At 49.6% G+C, this 17,976-nt stretch overlaps 1 protein-coding gene across 1 annotated transcript in view; it reads left to right on the forward strand.

Annotated features, from left to right (window-relative positions):
* Positions 1 to 17,976, forward strand: part of CAPNS1 (calpain small subunit 1) — a 188,878-nt gene that overhangs the window by 84,107 nt on the left and 86,795 nt on the right. The gene's annotated exons all lie outside the window — the stretch shown is intronic.

The raw sequence follows: 17,976 nt of genomic DNA on the forward strand, positions 1-17,976 counted from the left end.
GTGGCGATTCCTTGCAGTGCCCGTGACTTTTAAGCTCAATGCGCATGCGCATTGAGCTTAAAAGCGCGTGCACGTCCGTCTTTGTTTACCCGCTCCGCCCCCTCCCCTTCCCACCGTGTCGCATTTCTCCTCCCCCCCTCTCCTCTCTTCCCTCCGTCTTGTTTATTTTACCCGCTCCGCCCCCTCCCCTTCCCGCCGTGTCGCATTTCTCCTCCCCCCTCCCCTCTCTTCCCTCCGTCTTGTTTATTTTACCCGCTCCGCCCCCTCCCCTTCCCGCCGTGTCGCATTTCTCCAAACAGGGTGTTTGTTCGTCAGCGTTGTGCATTTTGTTCCAATGTCTCAACCCACTTTACCTTTTCTATGCAATTCTTGCAGAGAAGCAGCAGCCACCCCATGTCTGCCTCTGACGTCTCTTGCGCTGATCTTACACATCTTAAGATGGGGACGGTCGGCATCTCCAGCACCACTTGCCATCATTAGAGCTGGACTTTGGGTAGCCCCCTTAATAAGCTGCACTCAGCTTATTGCTAGCACACTCTGACGGAAAATACCCTGTCTACTGGCTTTCGCTGCGAATTACCCAATACTCCTGGGCCACTCCTGTCGTCTATCACTAATACCCTTTGATTTGCCTCTTCCCCTGATCCCACTGCCCTAAGGCACTTAATAACCAATGCCCTACTGGTACTCTGCACAGTGCACACCCTCAAATCCCTTTTGCCACGAACGGCCCTTTGCAACCCCGTCTACAGAACTCTTACGTTCTTCTTTCTACTCAATTTTATCTGTCGCACGCTTATGTCCCCTGAAACATATGTGACCCTCTACACGGAGAGCAGGGCTCAGGGAATTACTATACACTGAATCTGCTCCCCTCCTCCCCCCCCCCAACACCCTCCTAAACCCCTTATCTCGTTAGAAGCCACCCATATACATGTCAAACACTACTATATTTATGCCGATTAGTACCGATTTTGAAATTGAAAAAATAGCTTATTTCAGTTTTCTTCCGGTTAAACTGCCCCCGTTTTAATATCGACTACCAGGAAAGTAAAGTCCCAAGAATTTTTTGTACCCCCGTCCCTTATTCCGATACCAAAGACTGGCAGGCATGCACCCTTTCAAACTGAAACCCCAGAACACAGGCTCGCAATCCAATGATAGACATGGACTACAGCTCCCATAAGAACCCTGCACACGACCACCATATTTGGTGTGTGTCATAGTAGGCTATAAAATAAATCACTTCACCAACATAGGAAGGTATTAGATAAGGGGGTAAGTATCGTTTGCTTCAAAGGAAATACAGGGAGCGCTAAGTCAATTTTTCGCCCGCTCCCGTTCCACCCGTGAATACTCGACTCCGCTTCAAGATGGCGGCTTTACCGTGAACATTCGATGCAGTCCGTTTTCATGCTCAATTTTTCTGATGGAAAGGTAGAAGGATCCAGATGACTCGGCGCTTGGCTGCTCGTGTCTGCATTTGCGGGTGAAGGGCGCCGGGAATGAATTAGTGCAGCCTGGGAAGATGGCCTCCAATGAGCAACAGAGGCAGGTGAGAAGGTAGAAAAGTAAATGGTGATGGGTTATGTCCCCTGCAAGAGAATCGTTATCAGCTGCACTTTCTTGCCTAAACGTTACTTCTATAATTCGCTACTTTCTCTGCATTTCCGTTCCACCACCTGGCTCAGTTATGCCCCTGCTTGACTGTCTCTACCACACCTGCTTGCAAACGTCACTGCCTCGCTGCAGCTCAAACCACTGTTGTGTATTGACCAAACACAACTTACGTTACTGATTATATATCACTCACTGAATTATCTTTCCAGCAATTCACTTCTGTCTCACGCAACTGCGTCGATGTGGGCAAGCCAGGAAATGTAACGGTTAGAGGAAGGCATAGCCAGGAATCTGGCTTTCAGAATCAAACAGGAGCTAAACCATACACTATTCGGCTTGTAAATGATGCAGCAACGGCCATATAAGACATGATAAATGCAGAGTTATGCTGAACATTTGGTTCCTTCTTCAACGTTTGTCTTTTGCTTTGTGGAACTATTATTTTTATTAAGTCGGTCTGCAGTGCACCCACGCACGTGCCTTCAGCCGCAGGTCGGCGGGACAAATGTAACGAATGTTACAAGAGTTAAACAACCAACCCTAAACACGTTCCCGCCCCTTCCCTCAGATCTGACCCTTTTTTTCGACTCTTTGACAGGACACAATACGAGCGTTCGACCCAGTTTACTTTTCGGTATTACTTGTAGCTTTACCCCGTGTCACTTCTGTCTTCTCCTTAAGCCCTTTCATTTGACCCCACTTTCGTTTGAGCTGTGATAAAGACGGTTAATTTCTTAGGCCTGTTAGCTCAATCTTTAATAAGGGTGGGTGAACGTGGTCCCCATAATGTCTGAAACCCCTGTTCCAGGGTGACAGATCTTCTACACCTATTTGCCCCTATACGCACTATATCCGTGACCGGTGGGGGGAGGGAGTATCTTGCTTGCTCCCCAATAAACTAGGAGCACTTGCTTGCCCCCCAATAAACTAGGAGCACTTGCTTGCCCCCCAATAAACTAGGAGCACTTGCTTGCTCCCCAATAAGCTAGGAGCACTTGCTTGCCAGCTCATAAGAAGAGTGGTAATTGCTTTCCACTAGGGTAGCTCAGCAGGTATGTTAGCCTATCAATTATAGCATGTTTTATATAGATTGACAGTGTAAGGAGTTTGAACATCATGTCTATTGTCCTGTACCTCCTTCCAGTATATTTTCATCTTAGGGTAATGCCATAGTAGGTGGAGGAGGGTAAGGGTACCTTAAGGTTTACTTCAGTGCACCATATTGTTGGACTCATTACGAGTATACACTCTCCGGTATGTACTTCTATCTGCTTGATCTGGGCATCTTTTTCCAGCCGAGTACTTTCCCCCCTTTTTTCTCCACTTTATTGTCCTCGCCCTGTTGATAATCCAAGCACGGGCAGCGAGGATCTAAGCCTGCTTTATTAGAAACTGGCAAATTCGCCTCCACTTCTTCTGTGCTCCGGTTCCCTCAACCCCTCACCCACACTCACCCTCACTCACCCTCACCCACACTCACCCTCACTCACCCACACTCACCCACACTCACCCACACTCACCCACACTCACCCTCACTCACCCTCACTCACCCTCACTCACCCTCAACCCCTCACCCTCACTCACCCTCACTCACCCTCACTTACCCTCAACCCTTCACCCTCAACCCCTCACTCTCACTCACCCTCACTCACCCTCTCCCCCTCAGCATCACCCTCACTCACCCTCAACCCCTCACCTACCCTCACCCTCAACCCCTCACCCTCACCCTCACTCACCCTCAACACCTCACTCGCCCTCACCCTCACTCACCCTCAACCCCTCACCCTCACTCACCCTCACCCACCCTCACTCACCCTCACTCTCACTCACCCTCAACCCCTCACCCTCACTCACCCTCAACCCCTCACCCTCACCCACCCTCAACCCCTCACCCTAACTCACACTCACCCTCACTCACCCTCACCCTCACTCACCCTCACTCACCCTCACTCTCACTCACCCTCACCCTCACTCTCACTCACCCTCACCCTCACCCTCACTCACCCTCACCCTCACTCTCACTCACCCTCACTCTCACTCACCCTCAACCCCTCACTCACCCTCACTCACTCACCCTCACTCACCCTCACTCACCCTCACTCACCCTCACTCACCCTCACTCACCCTCACTCACCCTCACTCACCCTCACTCACCCTCACTCACCCTCACTCACCCTCACTCACCCTCACTCACCCTCACTCACCCTCACTCACCCTCACTCACCCTCACTCACCCTCACTCACCCTCACTCACCCTCACTCACCCTCACTCACCCTCACTCACCCTCACTCACCCTCACTCACCCTCACTCACCCTCACTCACCCTCACTCACCCTCACTCACCCTCACTCACCCTCACTCACCCTCACTCACCCTCACCCTCACTCACCCTCAACCCCTCACCCTCACACAGTGCAATAGGTCTCGGAGCATTTGAGTTAGAGCTTTTAGATTTGTTTATGGCTTTTTTTATTTGTAATTCTTTAGCATTGGCTACAGGAAACAAAAATGCTAAAGATTTACAAAAAAAACCCATAAACAATTCTAAAAGCACTAACTCTAATGCTGCGAGACCTATTGCATTTCCAATGCTTGTTTTTATATTTAAATCTCTTGTATCTTGCCAGTTGGTTTACTCCTCGCTGGGTCAGTTTCTACATGTGTTTCTTGTTTCGCCATTTTCCTAACACTCTTTATCCATTATGTTTCATCAATTTTAATTCTGGGGTCTTCTGTTGATATTTTGTTTGTTGGTCACATTCCTAGCTCCTTTTGATTTGTTCCCTTCCTCTGCTCTTACCTCCTTTCTTTTATTCCTCTGATTTACTGTTACTCTCCTTTTTGCCCGTGTCTTCTCATTCATGATTCTTCTCTGTTTTTTATTTTCATTTTACTTTGGTCTTAACAGCAAATCTCCCATATCTTTTCACAAGCTCACTGCCAAGCGCCTGGTTTATCCCAGTTCCCCGTTTACTTGTGCCACCTGTGGTGTCTATTCGTAGTTTTCACATGTTTCCTGACTTTTTATCTTCTTGTCTTTAACCACTGTGCTTGTTAACTGTCTTTTTCGCCTCCCATTACTTTACTCCTGTTTGTCCATCTCGTTTATTAGCTAACTTGCTCCCTCTTTTAATCTTCTTACTAGTTATCAATTCTCTATTAACTTGACTTCGACTTGCGCTACTTCTGTTTATCCTGCCTGTTTCCTGAGAAAGCAGTCCTCTGTAAAGTCGAGCCTCCCCGGTAGTGTGAGCACCGTCAAAATGATCCAGCTGTATCATCACATCTCCCAACCCCCGCTTTTTGCCCAAAGGCCATTGGAAAAACTTAAAGGTCTCTAATGCAAGCTTTGCCAATGGTTGTTCCTAATGCTCATGGATCCGTCTGCCTGAAGTCCAATTCCTTCCTTTAAATCCCCCCCCACCCATTCATATATTTCCTTTCCTACCCTGTTCATGTTTGCAACAAATGTATCAATTGCATACTGTAAAATGTATTTTACCCTTTCAAATGATGCCTCTCCCGTTTGTTACATGGCCTTGCTTATACCCCAGACTCTGTCTCTATCCCGACTGTCAGCCAAGGCACCTATAGCTCAATTTTATTTAACCACAATGAATCTATATTTGGTTAATTCATAACTATCTAACTCTGTAAGTATGTAATCTAAATGGGTTATTTTTCCGCTCTGTATGCTTCCTTCCCTGTTGCCTTAAAACGTGAAACAATTCATTGTACCCTCACCATGTTGCCGTCTGTGCCCATGAGCCTAGAAGTAATTGCATTTTGCAGCATGTGCTAGCAACATAAACAAAATGGGGTCAAATTGAGTTTTTGGCAGACAGTTTACTCCGTTACAACGGGGACGGATATCCCGTCCGCCGAAATATGAACTCCGTAGAATATAATGGAGTTTATATTTCAGCGGGCGGGATATCGGTCCCTGTTGTGACGGAGTAACCTGTCCGCCGAAATCTAAATCGGGCCCATAGTGAGTGGTTCCTGCTGTCGGGTTCCTGGATTTTCTATTTTGTTGCTCTACTTGGCTCCAAATATCTTTCCTGACATTTTTATGTCTCAGCTAGGCAGCGCATGCGTTGTCTCCTTGAGACATGCTGTATCTAATCAGTGGACTTCGTGCACGCCCATCGCTTTTCATTCGTTCCTGTTAGTGCTGTTTGTAAATGCATACTTTTCTTTGGTGAATCTGTTTTATTAGTCTCAACTTTTGGTGTTTGGGTCCCTCCCATGGAGACTGCCCCTGCTGCAGATGGTCTTACTCTTATGGTTATTTATGTTCTTTTGTGCGCACAATTATTTTTAATTTGCCTTGGTTCATATTTGGGGTTTGTACTTTTGTTTGGTTGTCTGACTAAAACATAATTATCTGATTTTAGTTTTCCTAGCAGAAATTTTCAACATCTTCATACTATCCCCATTGTTGAGTAATCCATATCTTTTTAACCTTTTGCAAGTTGCCAGGCATGGAAACCTGCACGCATGTAGACAAGGTTTTAACATACTTCATGTTAACATGGTGCCTGAAAAACGCTGCTGTCAGAACCGGGCGTGCAGTGCTCTCTGGAGAAAGGCTCCGAGAAGAGTTTGGGGCTATGAGCCTTGCTGGCAGAGGGGACCAGAAGGCTGATTAGTTTTATCTGATCTGACAGAAGGAAGCGCATGCTCAGAAGGCAAACATCATATTAGTTTTCCCTGACACGGATGAAAAGGAGTTGTAAAGCAAACAGTCACCTAAAACATGCAGGGCATATATTTTAATTTTGCCAGTGCCCAAATAGCCTTTCTTGCTTTTATAACTCCCAGCTTCGGAAAGCTAGCCAGCAGAGGCATGCATGTGGACGTAGATTACTGTGCTCAGAATTTTAAAGTTTTTGTGGATGAGGAGAAAGATTAAAAACTGGGATCCAAAGAAAGCAGTTTAGCTGCCATATCTTGTTAGAGCGGCACAGATGAGGGTTGTCTTACAGAAAAACGAGTTCAATGAAACAATGTTCAGTAAGTTTGTTTTTTGTGAAGCGGTGCTCCTTAATCCTTGGAGTTCGTTTTATAGCTCAAGATTTTTTTTACAGCTCTGCTGTCTAGCTAAAATCCTGATTTATCGGGGTTATTGAGACCACAACATTAACACCAGATGGAGTGCTGGCTGGTATGTTATTCCTATGAACACCTCTGTGTGAAAAAAGAAACTGTGATGCGCAGAGTATTCTTGTGCTTATTTTGTAGATTTTAATAATATCATTATCACTTATGAGCGACCAATCATTAATATAGTTATAAGTGACCCTTCGCACTCCAGGTTTTATGCGTTCAGTAGCTATATGGTACATCTTTGTCTTGTGTAGCGCATCACTGACAGGCATGCCATGTTACCATTTTAAAGGTTATTATTTTTGGTTAATAGTTTTCCTTTCCAACCTTCCTTGTCATTTTATGAAGCTGGTCGTCACTATAAACACCAGAGTAGTTTGTACCAGAGAACAAAGGCTAAAGGAGCTCACGATGAACATTTGATTTGAGCCCTATTACATGCTGGTACCCAAGGGTACAGCATTGCACTGGCAGGACCGAAATATCTGCTTCTGTTTTGATAACTTGTTTAGAAACCAGGAGCACCTCTTGCAAGTCGCCCCGCCTTCCTTTTAATCACCACCTCCCATAACCCTCTGACATTCACTGTTTCCTGTACACACCACCCCTGTTGGTGTTTTCGTTATCTTATTTGTTATGTCGTCCATATTTTCTCTTCCTGCTTGAATGCCGTAGTTCACAAATGGAGTAGGCAACAAACAATACTGACATATTGATATTCAGATTTTTGTTATGTCTGCAGTTTGGTGTGTGTTTCTCTTGCTGTTGTGAACGTATCTAGGACCCTAATTAAATATTCTTAGATCCTTAGAGAATTCTTGAGTCAGATTCTTAGCAAAACTAACTTAACTCAAACTCCTTTACTCCTTCCCACGTATTTCTTGTTACTGATCATCAACATTTACGGGAAGGTGCCTTTATGCTTATGTGCTTATTCGTCACTGTATTGGTCGCAATATTGCACTGATGTACCGTACCCTTTTTAACTTTTTCTGATAAAGGTTTTGGAAAATCAAAAAAAACAAAATGTACCCAATCTTCCTCACTCTACTCCAATCTACCCCACTTCACTCTACCACGCTCTGTCTACTGTCTAACCCACTCTACTCCAGTAAACTCCTCTCTACCCCAATCTACCATACCCCATTCTAACCCACCCCCCAATCTACTCCACTCCAATCTACCCTACCCCTTTCTAATTTACCCCAGCCTTTCCCAATCTACCCCACCCCACCCCACTCCAATCTACCCTACTTTGATCCACCCAATGTACCCCACTCCAATCTATCCCACCCCACTCGACCACACTTTACTTCAGTTTACCACATTCCACTCCAATGTACCACACTCCAATATACCACACTCCGCTCAACTCTACCCGTATCTTCCTGACTCCACTATTCCCCAATCTAGCCACTCCACTCTACACCAATCTATTAAACTCCAATCTACCCCACTCCACTCTGATCTACCCCACTGCAAACTACCTCACTCCAATCTATCCCACTCCAATCTACCCCTATCCACCCCACACCAGTCCTGTCTACTCCACATCACTCCAGCCTACCACAATCTACCCCACTCCATTCCAATCTACCCGAATTTAATCCACTCAATCTACCCCATTCCAATCTACCCCACTCCACTTCATCGTACCCACACTCCACCTCACTACAACCTACCCACACTGTACCCTAATCTACCTTGTTCCTCCCCAATTTATTCCACTCCAGTCTACCCCAATATACCCCACTTCACTCTATCCCTCTCCACTCCAGTCTATCCAATCTACCACTCCAGCATACCCACCCCAGTCTACCCCTCGTCAATCCAATCTACCCCACCCCACTTCTGTCAACCTCACTCAACTCTAAACTACTCCACTATAATCTCCCCTACTCCAGTTTACCTTAATCTACCTGACTCACCCCACTATACTCCAATCTACCTCACCCCACTAACTATTAGCCAAGCTGAACAGCATCCACACTGGTATGCCACATGGCTAAAACATGTTGCCGAAAGCCAAGATCTATTGGCTTTGCCAATGCTTGTTTTACATGCACTCTCTTAAGAGTGCATGTGTCTCCAGTACCTCCCACCCTCTTACAGTCAGTTCTCTTACCCCACCTGCTCTCTGTTGCTGCTCCCTCACTCCTTTCTCACACCTCCTTCGTGCCGCTTGTTCTCCTCCGCCCTCCTCGCACTGTCTTTCGGTGCTCCCTTCCCTGCACCACCCTCGCTTTGCTTTTCCCATACTTCCTTTTTCCTGCTGTCCATTATTGCCACTCCCTCCCTCTCCACATCCCTAGTGCTGCTTCCCCTCTGTTGTTCTTGCTCCCTCTCTCCGCCCCCTCCCGCCCCATGTGCTTTTTAGGTCTCGCCTCTCAACGCGCATGCGCATTGAGCAGAGCGAGACTATAGGCACTTAAACAGACTTCACCCAACTGGCGATTTGGTGCTGTGCCCGTGCGCTTTTAGGTCAATGCGCAAGCGCATTGACCTAAAATGCGCGTGCACAGCATCAAATGCCAGCCATCTGTTCCCCAGCAGTTCTTCCCGCTCCGCCCCACAAGCTTCCCCCAGCGTGCGCTCTGCCTTAGCAGCACTCCTCCCACACCTTTGAAGTGAAGCTTAGCTTCACTTCAAAGGCCCATGCTGCTTCACACCCTCATCGCCGCTCTCCCCGCTCTGCCCCCTGCTGCGGCCGTGTCGCATTTTTCCTCCCCCCTCCCCACAGCAATGCCCTCCGTCTTGTTTTGTATTTGATGTATTATCTTGTTTCACGTTGACTTAGTTATTGTTGCACTGTCAAGTGTATTCTATGAACAAGTGCCAGCGCTCCTTGACTGTCACCAATACTTTGTGGCAGATTTTAGCCTATCCGAGGCAAGAGCGGTTTGCCTTTATTCTCCATTCCTCCTAACCATCCCTCTGGTTTAACATGCAACAATGAAAACGGAAATCGCTGAGCCCAAAATAAAACCGCGTATCCACGGCAACATTGGAAGAAAACACCGACCTGTACCACACGAAGAATTCTTTAGCACACGCGCAGTAGATCAGTTTGCTTGCTACCCGTCTTCATTGCGTGCTGTATTTCATTCCCGAGGAAACTCTCTTCATAAGGCCCAGAAGACGCATTTTTTAAGCTTTGCGGACTCTGGGACACATTTGGGGACTCTGCCCCTAACCTGTACCTCTATGCCGAGCGCCGGGACACTCGGAGCATCCGCGCGCTATATAAAAGACATTCCTTCATACATGCATTGCCCTGATTGTAAGATGGCTGTCGCCCGTAGCCTGACATCTGTTACCGGAGCACCCCTGCTTACACACAGAGCAGCTGACAAACACATTCGAGTCATAGCCCTCGGGACGTTCAGGGCTTCCGGCCACGTTTACGGTGAAAAGCCATCATCCGTTATGTAACCTTGGCCTGCCTCCTCCTGCCAAAGGCGGGCGAGACTGTGTTTATGGGCATCAGTCACTCTTAGTTTGTTTACCTCATGCAGTGCCTTCTCGGACACGGCTCCTCTTTGCAGCCGCCCGTGCATCTCAGTTCTTAAGGACTGGAAATGTAAAAGCCTATGTAATTGTGGTGGAAGTACGTTTGAGTTCCGTGCATGTACACTCAGCCCTAGTTTTTCTTTTCCATACGTTTGTATGCTACGTGTATACATTTTTACATGTTAAATCTGTACCAATAAAATGAGTTATAGGATTTGGGTTTGAACAGTAAACTTTGGTCAGTCAGCATCAATAGCATTTTTCTTTGTGCACAGTAAGACACTCCCGAAGTTTTTGCTTTTTACTTTGAAAGGCCTCATGAGAGCGCCCGGCTGGCAGCGGTAATACCCACGGCGGTAATTAGATTACCACGAGGCGAATTATGACCCATGATTTATGCTATTTCACCCACAAATGGGAAAGTACCCGTGGTATGATTCTAATTGCTAGGCTCTGGCCTGTATCCGGGGCGCAGCTCAGAGAAGGTCTCCCACTTGACTGTCTTGACAGATTTGTGGGCTTTGCAGGAGGGCCTGTCAGGTGAGTGTTAACAGGCACCCCAAATGTCTATAGGCCGGAACAAGAGGGAGGGGACGGGCTTCCATGGTGGTAAACGCTTCACTGTTTACCTCGTGCAGTCTGCTTTACCTCCAACCCCTAATTAATAAAGACAGAAGAAGAATTCTGCACCACATTGGGTCTATTCTCTTAGGAGAACAAGGGTCTGAGTTTGGGTAATCCCCTTGTCCGATCACTGGGCCTGCCGGGCTGCTGTGTGGATGCTCAAAAGTCTCAGAATTCAAAATCTCTCAACTCAAGGAGAGGATTTGGCACCAACCTCTCTCTACACCCCTCTCTCTCTACACCCCTCTCTCGCTACACCCCCCACTCTCTCTACACCCCTCTCTCTCTCGATACACCCCCCTCTCTCTCTCGATACACCCCCCCTCTCTCGCTACACCCCCCCTCTCTCGCTACACCCCCCTCTCTCTATATACCCCTCTCTCTACCCCTCTCTCTACACCCCTCTCTCTACCCCCCTCTCTCTCTCTCTACACCCCTCTCTCTACACCTCTCTCTCTCTACACCTCTCTCTCTCTACACCCCTATCTCTACACCCCTATCTCTACACCCCTATCTCTACACCCCTATCTCTACACCCCTATCTCTACACCCCTATCTCTACACCCCTATCTCTACACCCCTATCTCTACACCCCTATCTCTACACCCCTATCTCTACACCCCTATCTCTACACCCCTATCTCTACACCCCTATCTCTACACCCCTATCTCTACACCCCTATCTCTACACCCCTATCTCTACACCCCTATCTCTACACCCCTATCTCTACACCCCTATCTCTACACCCCTATCTCTACACCCCTATCTCTACACCCCTATCTCTACACCCCTATCTCTACACCCCTATCTCTACACCCCTATCTCTACACCCCTATCTCTACACCCCTATCTCTACACCCCCTCTCTCTCTACAACCCTCACTACACCCCTCTCTCTCTACACCCTCTCTCTCTATACACCCCTCTCTCTCTACACCCTCTCTCTCTATACACCCCTCTCTCTCTATACACCCCTCTCTCTCTATACACCCCTCTCTCTCTATACACCCCTCTCTCTCTATACACCCCTCTCTCTCTATACACCCCTCTCACTCTATCTATTTATCTATCACCCTCACTCTATCTATTTATCTATCACCCTCACTCTATCTATTTATCTATCACCCTCACTCTATCTATTTATCTATCACCCTCACTCTATCTATCTTTCGCCCTCCCTCTCTCTATCGCTCTCCCTCTCTCTATCGCTCTCCCTCTCTCTATCGCTCTCCCTCTCTCTATCGCTCTCCCTCTCTCTATCGCTCTCCCTCTCTCTATCGCTCTCCCTCTCTCTATCGCTCTCCCTCTCTCTATCGCTCTCCCTCTCTCTATCAATCACACTCACTCTATCTGTCTATCGCACGACCACAGCATCACTCAGGGGCACCACAGCATCACTATGCACTACCACAGCATCACTGAACGCCAGAGCATCACTCGTCGCCACCACAACATCACTCAGCGCCACCAGAGCATCAGTCTGTGCAACCATTCAACAACAACTGGTTCAAATATGTTCTCTCAATGTTTCAAGGTTTATTACAAATGTCACAAAAAAAGTTAATATTTCACTTCTGTTCTTGGATTTTCGTCACAATAAAATACACTGAACATAATCTTCACAAAAGTTATTTACAAAAGTTTAAGCTATTGCCATTATAAATTACAATGACTTTTTATTTAAGTATTAATTATAAAAAAAATAAAGGCCATTGTTATTTGTAATATGAATACATCTAAGTCACGTAAATAAAACCTATTGCATTACAAATGCTATAGGTGTCACATTTGCAAAAGTTATAACTATTGGCATTGTAAATGACAAAGCTATCAATTGAGCTATTTTAAAAACAAACACATAAATAAAATGTGTCATTTACAAGACCAATAGCTCTAACTTTTCTAATGCTAGACCTATTGCATTTTCAATGCTTGTTTTGTTTAACACTTTAAGCGAACAATAAAATTGCTGCACAATGCAGGCTGCATCGTGGCTCTGTATTTTTCTCCCGTTACTTTAAGCCATGTTGCACAGCAGCCACGCTGCTGTGCAACATGACCAAGCCAAAAGAGCTTGTGTAGGCGAAACGTTTTAACGTTGCCAATATTTGTTGATATATAAGGGCCTTACAAACATTCACTTGGAGCTGCCTGATCTGTTTTACTGTGTTAGTGATGTGAGGAGGAAGGTTCTGGAGGTAGTATGTTTTGTTTGCTTCTAAGGCCTCCTAGTTTATGCACAAAGTTTTCAATTGGGTCTTTTTCTCCAATGCTAGTGTTTTGAGTTCTGTCCTCCTGGGGGGGCGGGGGGGGGGGGGGGTAGATTCATGTATGGATCCTCTGTGGCTTTGATATGTCTTAATAGACTGTGGCAGTATTCTAATGCTAACAAAACTATTGTCCGCATAAACTCTGCCAGAGTGTCTTGTTGCCGCAGCAAGACCCACCTAAACTCCATTAGAAGGAAGTTTGTGCTTAGTGCGGCTGCTGAGATCTGAGAGCATTACTGGTCAGGCACATAGTGGTAATATCTGCAACCCTCCCCATCCCCCCACAGCAATATCCTGGAGCAATAGACAAGACGCCTTCTTTGTGGAGAAAATCTGCTGCAGGTTTATTTGCATAACAAATATGCCAACATGGTGGGTTATCTTGCGGGCGATCCCATGGCAGGCTGCCCCTCGCCACCTGATGAGCCAAATTACGCTGTGGCCCTAGCCAACCAGTGTTTGTCAGATTTGGGGGAGGGGATAGCCCAAATCACACACCTCGGCTCCTGAAAGTACGCCAGTAAGTCCAATTCCTAATTAGTAATGTAGAATAATTGAGTCTTAAGATGTTCACTGTTTAGGGTTTTTTATATCTGTAATCTATAGACTTTCGTAAAAATCTGTGGGAAACGATTTATGGGGTGATGGATGTTAGCCTCGACACTGGGAGTAGGGCATGCTGTTGGACTTTGGGAAACCATGCATTAGTTCCTCGAGGACCAGACATCTCTGCAGAGGTAAAACATTTTTAATATTAAAAACAAAACTCTGCCTTTTCCGCGACAAGTTCAGAGGTGCAACATTCAGCTTACAGGACGGACACATTATAAACAGTGTGCACCTAACCCTGCTCGAGAGAGTCCTCGCGTGCGCAGGCTGCCTCATTTCCTGTTGCACGTGCATTGTGCATACCAGAGCCTGTCCTGCTTGGCAGCGCCCCTCCACAAGGGCTTGGCTCCCTTCCAGGAAGCAAGGACCGCGAGAGGGGGGAATTGAATTACTGTTTGAATCCCATTTTAACCTCTCTTAAATTATATTTTTCTGCAAACCTTATTAAACCGTTGCTTTTTGTTGTGGGTCTGGAAAACCTGGTTTGGATCCCGCCGCCAGGATATAGGTTTAAGAGCGTTTTTCACCCACAACAATCCTCGCGGTACAGAGAGGAATGCATATGCACATGGACATCAGCTCATCAATTTGCCGTGGATAGCGGAAGGGACATCACTGATTCTTTGACCCCCTCGCCCATGACAGCACACATTTGACTCCCTGGCCCACCTGTAGTCCCTCAAGAGACTCCTGTTTCATGGTGGTGGGACCAAAGGTAAGAGCAACGAGGGGACACTCCAGAAACAAATGGGGCTCTTGTAGCCGAGTTTCCACTTCCTCTCGTTGACATCCATAATAACATACGTTTGTTTGCAGTTTTAAATCATCGATTTAGTCTGTGTCTGAATGCTAGTCTGTTCCAATGATAGTGAGGTTATTCAGCCTTTGTAGGATAGCTGAGAATATTGTCTTTGATTGGCAGCGAGGTTTGGCCAGTGGCCGTTTCCGAGCTCCTCTTTGCAATCGTTGTAGTGTGCATTGATTGTGGACGCTCCCAGCTGATGCATAGTTCCCTCGTTCTGGGGGAAACTATCCCCAAACGTGTCCCTCTCGGAGAGTGTACTAAGATACGGTTAATCATGCAGAAAGGTCCCTTGATCTGCTAGGTTGGTGTGTGGATGATCAATAAGGAAATGCTTATTCGCAGTTCTGCTAGAGGCCACATTTTAATTGCCAAGTATTCGGACGTTTTAAGAACTCAGCCAAATGTGTTTGTGCTGTACTCATAAAAATTGCCCTCCATGTTATTTTTAACTATTTCTGAGCTAATTGAGCAGACCTTGTATCTCTAAAAAAAGGCAGTCCATAGATCGAGGAGTAAGCTTTCAGTGATTCTGCACAAAATGCTTTATAAGAAGTGAGCTATAACTATGTGCCTCCCAGGTTCTATAACAGAAGTGGCTTCTGTCACTGTTGGTCAATTTTAATAGGATTTAAGTATAACTTTCTTTAGGTAATTGATGAAACCAAAACCTATTATCTGCTCATTTTTAGGTTTCGCCTGGGGACGGAGCTTCTAGCTCCGCCCAGGAGAAATCTTATGTTTTACAGTGTGAAGCTTAGTCCCGCCTCTGCTTCCATTGGCTAGCTCCATAAATGGAGGCTAGCCATTGGAAGCCGGATCTGTCATGGCCGGACCAGATTCGTGGGCGTTCCTGCAATTTTTTCTATCTCCACCCTTTTCGCATCGTCATCGGGCGGTGGGCGGAGTTTCGTTTTTTTTTTTTAGGTGTTTTCGTCATTCCATGCCAACCACGGCCGCCGGAAGAAGTCCAGGTGAGTGCCCGTTCCCGCCCCCCTCCCGCTGACTGTCTGCTGTTCCCGCCCCCCCCCCCCTGTCCGTGTCCGCCCCCCCTCCCACTGTCCGCCCCCCCTCCCGCTGTCCGTGTGCCCGTAGGTGCTTGTTTTTATTTTAATTTCGCCACCGCCAATGCTCGTTTCCGGAGCTGCCCACGCTGAAGCCCGGCCCTGCCCTTCCCACACGTTTCCCTTTAAGTACTCGCTGTTCCCGCCCCCCTCCCGCTGTCCGTGCCCGCCCCCCCTCCCGCTGTCCGTGTCCGCCCCCCCCTCCCGCTGTCCGTGTCCGCCCCCCCTCCCGCTGTCCGTGTCCGCCCCCCCTCCCGCTGTCCGTGTCCGCCCCCCTCCCGCTGTCCGTGTCCGCCCCCCTCCCGCTGTCCGTGTCCGCCCCCCCTCCCGCTGTCCGTGTCCGCCCCCCTCCCGCTGTCCGTGTCTGCCCCCCTTCCCGCTGTCCGTGTCTGCCACCCCTCCCGCTGTCCGTGTCTGCCCCCCCTCCCGCTGTCCGTGTCTGCCCCCCCTCCCGCTGTCCGTGTCTGCCCCCCCTCCCGCTGTCCGTGTCTGCCCCCCCTCCCGCTGTCCGTGTCTGCCCCCCCTCCCGCTGTCCGTGTCTGCCCCCCCTCCCGCTGTCCGTGTCTGCCCCCCCTCCCGCTGTCCGTGTCTGCCCCCCCTCCCGCTGTCCGTGTCTGCCCCCCCTCCCGCTGTCCGTGTCTGCCCCCCCTCCCGCTGTCCGTGTCTGCCCCCCCTCCCGCTGTCCGTGTCTGCCCCCCCTCCCGCTGTCCGTGTCTGCCCCCCCTCCCGCTGTCCGTGTCTGCCCCCCCTCCCGCTGTCCGTGTCTGCCCCCCCTCCCGCTGTCCGTGTCTGCCCCCCCTCCCGCTGTCCGTGTCTGCCCCCCCCTCCCGCTGTCCGTGTCTGCCCCCCCTCCCGCTGTCCGTGTCTGCCCCCCCCTCCCGCTGTCCGTGTCTGCCCCCCCTCCCGCTGTCCGTGTCTGCCCCCCCTCCCGCTGTCCGTGTCTGCCCCCCCTCCCGCTGTCCGTGTCTGCCCCCCCTCCCGCTGTCCGTGTCTGCCCCCCCTCCCGCTGTCCGTGTCTGCCCCCCCTCCCGCTGTCCGTGTCTGCCCCCCCTCCCGCTGTCCGTGTCTGCCCCCCTCCCGCTGTCCGTGTCTGCCCCCCCTCCCGCTGTCCGTGTCTGCCCCCCCTCCCGCTGTCCGTGTCTGCCCCCCTCCCGCTGTCCGTGTCTGCCCCCCTCCCGCTGTCCGTGTCTGCCCCCCTCCCGCTGTCCGTGTCTGCCCCCCCTCCCGCTGTCCGTGTCTGCCCCCCCTCCCGCTGTCCGTGTCTGCCCCCCCTCCCGCTGTCCGTGTCTGCCCCCCCTCCCGCTGTCCGTGTCTGCCCCCCCTCCCGCTGTCCGTGTCTGCCCCCCCTCCCGCTGTCCGTGTCTGCCCCCCCTCCCGCTGTCCGTGTCTGCCCCCCCTCCCGCTGTCCGTGTCTGCCCCCCCTCCCGCTGTCCGTGTCTGCCCCCCCTCCCGCTGTCCGTGTCTGCCCCCCCTCCCGCTGTCCGTGTCTGCCCCCCCTCCCGCTGTCCGTGTCTGCCCCCCCTCCCGCTGTCCGTGTCTGCCCCCCCTCCCGCTGTCCGTGTCTGCCCCCCCTCCCGCTGTCCGTGTCTGCCCCCCCTCCCGCTGTCTGTGTCCGTCCCCCTTCCGCTGTCCGTCCCCCCTCCCGCTGTCCGTGTGCCCGTAGGTGCTTGTTTTTCTTGTTTCTATCCCTCCCCGTCTCCTTAGTTTTCTTTTTCCCTCCCATGCCCTACATCCTCCAGCCCGCTCTCCACCTTCTGCTTATCCACTCCCCCTTTACTCCTCTTTTCTATCTCTTTTCTCGCTCACACACACCTCTCCCGGTCTCTACCTGTGTCTTCAGCTGCATGTGGGAGGGCAGCCAGCCGCCTCCTCTCATTGGGCCCCTCTCTTAAGTTCTAGGCCATGTCACTCAGGACTTTCTCTGTAGCTCCCCTGCCTGCCTGCTCCGCACACAGACCGATCCTGGGCACCATGAGGAGCGACGTTACCTGGTTCCTACTGTCCTAGACTCTCTGCGCCTGGGCCATGCCCGGGGTGCGCCCTCAGTCGCCTGCCTCCAGCATAGGTAAAGTGGACTCACTGTGTGCCCTGCGGCACTTCACTCTGTGCAGATTCCCCAATCAAGTCTCGTGTCCTGGCTTTACGTCCGGATTTATGCAGCTCTGCCCACAAACTTCAGATTGCCCCTTGTGTGCCCAGGGAGTGGGTGGATATGCAGCACCCCTGATACAAATGAAGCTTGCTTTGTTCACCTTTAACAGTGATGTTTCAATAGCAGGATTACAGCTGTCAGCAGTGCACAGAACTTTTTTTTTCTTTTTTCAAAACCTTCATGTATCTTTTGGTGGCCAAGCGTTTTTGAAGAAGT

Source organism: Lissotriton vulgaris, chromosome 9, assembly GCF_964263255.1.
Source record: "Lissotriton vulgaris chromosome 9, aLisVul1.2, whole genome shotgun sequence".
NCBI classification, from domain to species: Eukaryota; Metazoa; Chordata; class Amphibia; order Caudata; family Salamandridae; genus Lissotriton; species Lissotriton vulgaris.